Source organism: Callospermophilus lateralis, unplaced genomic scaffold (genome assembly GCF_048772815.1).
Source record: "Callospermophilus lateralis isolate mCalLat2 unplaced genomic scaffold, mCalLat2.hap1 Scaffold_182, whole genome shotgun sequence".
Taxonomy (NCBI): Eukaryota; Metazoa; Chordata; class Mammalia; order Rodentia; family Sciuridae; genus Callospermophilus; species Callospermophilus lateralis.
In genome coordinates, this window is record NW_027512854.1 from 1565284 (window position 1) to 1569789 (window position 4506).

General features: G+C 35.8%; 1 pseudogene; it reads right to left on the bottom strand.

The window, feature by feature from the left end:
- Positions 1–1391: 1391 nt before the first annotated feature.
- On the bottom strand, positions 1392–2569 carry LOC143640337 (protein salvador homolog 1 pseudogene; annotated as a pseudogene).
- Between the last annotated feature and the right edge of the window lie 1937 nt (positions 2570–4506).

Below are 4506 nucleotides of genomic sequence, written 5' to 3' on the forward strand. Positions count from 1 at the left end.
TCTTTATTGTGGTAGCTCTTACCTAAATTGAATGCTTGAATAGAACAAAATAGCAAACTCTCCCATGAGTAAGTAGTAAGGAGCTTCTCATACAACTGCACATAATATAAAAAAATATAAGTACAACTATTTTTTAATTTATGATTTTAAAATATAAATGAATACTTTCATATAATTATGTAAACACATAGAAATATATAAAGTAACAAAACTAACCAAAGTATAAAAACAGTTACCAACTTCTATATATTTTGCAGGGATTTCTTTATAATTTAATGGAATAAATATTTCTTATCTTTTTTTTCCACAAAAATATATTTAATAAGCTTGTTATATAAAATCAAACACTTAACATTTTATCAATAACTCAAACTGATATCTAACTAGGAGTGCTTGTATTTTGGAAGACTATCTAAACTAAAAATATATTTACATATTTACAATACAGGTATCTAAATAGCTATGAAATTCACAGAATTCTAGAGATTTACAGGCTAGAAGTATCATGAATTTGTCTATAATCAAATTACTGTGCTAATTATGAACAATGTCTTAACTATTAAACCAGGAGGAAAATGGGAGGGAAATATGTAAAGTTTTGTAACAAACACTCAGAAGATAGAAAAGGTAATATAAAATTGGTTTAATGACTAAGATTTCTTATTGAATCCCTGATTGTCATTTTTGGCAGCTTAACCCAGTCTGTCAGAAGGCAGTGCACTATGCCATCTGGAACCCTGTACTGTCTCATCAGAGCCATGCTAAATCCAATTAAGAGCTCTGGCTGAAACCAAGTAGCAACTTTTGAGGAATCCACATACCTTCCCCACATAGGCTAAGGCTTTTTGCTTAAATTTATTCCTGAAAAGATTTTTCTCAACATGCTTCGAAAGGGTTCCTTACATTTAGCTGTGTGTGTGTGTGTGTTGGGGGGGGGCATATACAGAATTTATCACAATAAAGATTCCAAATCTTATTTTATATTTTGAACTATACCATGGTAAAATTTAAATCATCCAACTCGGACACTATTCCACACTAAAGCAATAAACATCTTTTTAAAATACTGCATAGTTTCTCTTTCTTAAAGAAAGATACTGCTGCTATAAGGAGTTACCAAGTGATCATTTCCTTTTAAATATCTGATGGTAACGACATTTTGTTCTGCATATTTCTCCATCAAGATTATTCAAATCAATTTCCTAATATGCAATATTTGAAAGCATATCATGTTGACTCTTAAAATAATAAATTCATTTCTTTTGTTCAATAAAAGAAAATTTCTAATAACAAAATATATGTAAAATTAGAACTTCCCAAAAGTAAGCTGCCTTTATTAACCAAAGTACTTGTTTGCAGTTTTTTCAACTGTGAAAATTTTAATGCCCTTATAAAAATTAAATTTTATTCTTAAAAGGTTAACTTAAAAATTCTTGCCATGTTGCTGGGCATACCACTGCTGTGCGGTTTTCAAGCTCAGTGAGAAGAGCCTGTCTATAAGCTTCATAAATTTTAACAATCTGTTCCAGTTCTTTCATGAAGAGCAACTTTAGCATTCCCTGGTATGTATCCAGGTCAGCCAGCTGGAAGAGTTCCCATTTCAGAATGTGGTCATATTTCACAGGGGCTCGTGCATAAACCTGAAGCCAGTCAGGAATTTCTGCAGTATGATAAGGATTTGCAGGTACCAGAAGAGACTGATTTCTTTCAGTTTGCTGTGGCTGGTAAGTGACAGGAGGGGGTTGATCATACCGAGGTACACTAGGAGCACAAGGATGTCTGTACTGAGCCTTTTTATTTGTGTGATCTACATAATAAGTTCCAAATTCTGATTACTCAACTCGTTCCCATCCAGGAGGAAGTCCTTCTCGTTCAAGAGGATGGCTCCAATGAGTTGTGTTTGTATTATGATCGATATAATATTTTCTCCCTCTCATTGTCCAGTCCACAGACCAGCCAGGAGGAAGGGGTAAATCTTCAGACCCATCGTTAGTTAAATTTCCTAAAGATGTAGCAGCAACTCTCCCAATACCTGAAGCATGCCTCCCCTGATTCTGTGGCATTCTTTGGAAGAGATCATGATTGTACTCATAATATCTGTAGTCTTCATGTGCACGATCTCCAAGTGGACGCCTTCTCTGACCATCAAAAAAATTATCGGAGTAATAATATCGGGAGCCAGAGTCTCCATTTTCAACAGTAAAATTAACTTCTGTCAAACATGACTGAGATGAGCCATACTCCCTAGGTACATCCGCTAAACTCCTGGCAAGATAAGAAGGTGCAGATAATCTGTTGCTTTCTCTTCTCATTATTTCATGAGATGTTCTTTGAATTGGAGTTCTAAGAAAACTTGGTTTCTTGAAACTACTCCATCTCCAGAAGCTGAAAAAGCATTAGAGCTTGAATCTGGAAGACAGATATCAGTTCGTCTTGGAATTGTTGGACCATGCCGGATGAATGAAGGCATGAGATTCCGCAGCAGAGGCGACGTCTCCTTCTTCACGTACTTCCCCTGCACCTCGGCTGGCTTGGACACTTCGTTTTTGGTTTTCTTTCGGGACAGCATCCTTTTTGAGGAGGTCCGAGGCCGCGCCAAGCAGCCTCCTTAGGGCTCCACGCCAGGCGCCGGCCGTCTCCGCCGCCACCTCCGCCGGCGCCTCCTTCCCTCCCGAGCCGCCTCCGCCGCCGCCTCTCCGCAGCCCGGGGTCGCCCACAGGGACTGCCGCATGTTCGCTGCGCTAAGCGCGCCGACCGCCTCTCAGTCGCATGTCAGTTCCTTCCCGGAAGTCTCTACTGGCTGCCACGCTGCCCGGGGACGCCGTGAGGAGAGGCCAAGGACGCTGGGCCAGGGCCATGGTCCGCCGCGGGCAGCCTAGTAACCGCTACTACTGCTGCTGCCGCGGCCGTCGCCGCCGCCTGCGTCCCGTAAACTTTCTATTCCTTATCTTATATACACAGCTTAACAGAAGCAAAGGAACCCAATTTTATGAAATTATTATCACCTTGATCTTAGGTGTCATGTGGAAAGAAAATTATATACCAGCAAACATAAATAAAGATGAATTAATTAACACAAAAACATTGCAGGGATCAATAGTTATAGCACCCTATGAACTATGAAGCATAATATATTCAGTTGTATAATAACAATATTTACATATATTTCACAGACAAGGGCTTATTCAATGATGGCCAGAATTTGTTGTATCTACCAATGTAATTTGTCACATAATGAACAGAATCTGATGAGTATTAATAGGCAGATGAAACATATTTAATAATATTCAATGTCTATTCGTGACTAGGAAATTATTTTAAAAAATCAGAAGTAGAAATCAATTTACTTAACCTATTAAAATTAATTTCCAGTTTTCAAAAGGACAACAAATCTGAAGCAAAACATCATCTTGATTTGGTGTGCTTGTATAAGAACCCATACATAAATATCTGCTAGAAGGTGAGACAAGGCAAAAATATACCTAAAATAAGAAAATTTAGAAGAATTTGAGTAAAAAGGTAAAACTCAATACACCTTTGAGGAAATGGACGTTTATTGTCTTCATGTGAATCCAAAAAATCTACAGAAAAAAAAAAAAACTTTTATAATTATTAAGACAACTTGAAAAGTAGCTGGATATAAGAACAACATACTAAATTTGACATTTTATCTGTCAATTAATGTTTAACATGCTAATTACATTAAATTAATAAATTCAGTTCTAATCCAATGAGAGTTATTTGGAAAACCTGTGCTGTTTTGTTGTTATTGTTGTTACATCGATAACTTTATTAGAAATTAAATAGAACATAATTTTAAAGGTTCCATATCCATCATCTTGCTCCCCACTTCCATCTTCACTGAGAAATTCTGCAAATTTTTTTTCTGGGTCTGCTGTTTTTGGCTTCTATTATTAACCACATCTTTATTTCCAAATCTGGTATTGCAACTTTTTGATCATTTTAGAATCAGCCTCAAGAGAATAACGTCTTCTATTGATCCCTTGCCAAAGCTGTCACTTTTATCAATTTTCTGTTACAAGTTGCTTATATAACCTTCGGAGGACTCATTACATGTCTGTATTTATTTCATCACATTTTGAATAAAAGTTCTGCTCAATTTGGCATCTTCTGCTCATTACTCCTAGTGACTATATTCTTTCTTTTTTTCTGACAAAATCTTGATTTTACACAAAATTTGGACATCTTATATCTGTACTTGCTCCAAATTTTATTTATTAGAATCAGGAAAGTTTTGGAAGAACATTAAATAAGGTCTGTCAGAATTATGTAAAAAACAATTTTATACAAAATTGTGATGTAGTTCAAAACCTACTCATGTCTAAAAATATTACTAACAAAAAGTTGGAAAATTTTCCTCAGATATAAAATATTTGTACCTTTGTTTAAAAAACAAATTAATCTAAGTGAGATTGTTCATAATGTTCAATCTTCAGAAGAATTTCTTTGAAATCAGAAACACAATGCAAATACCTGCTAACAACT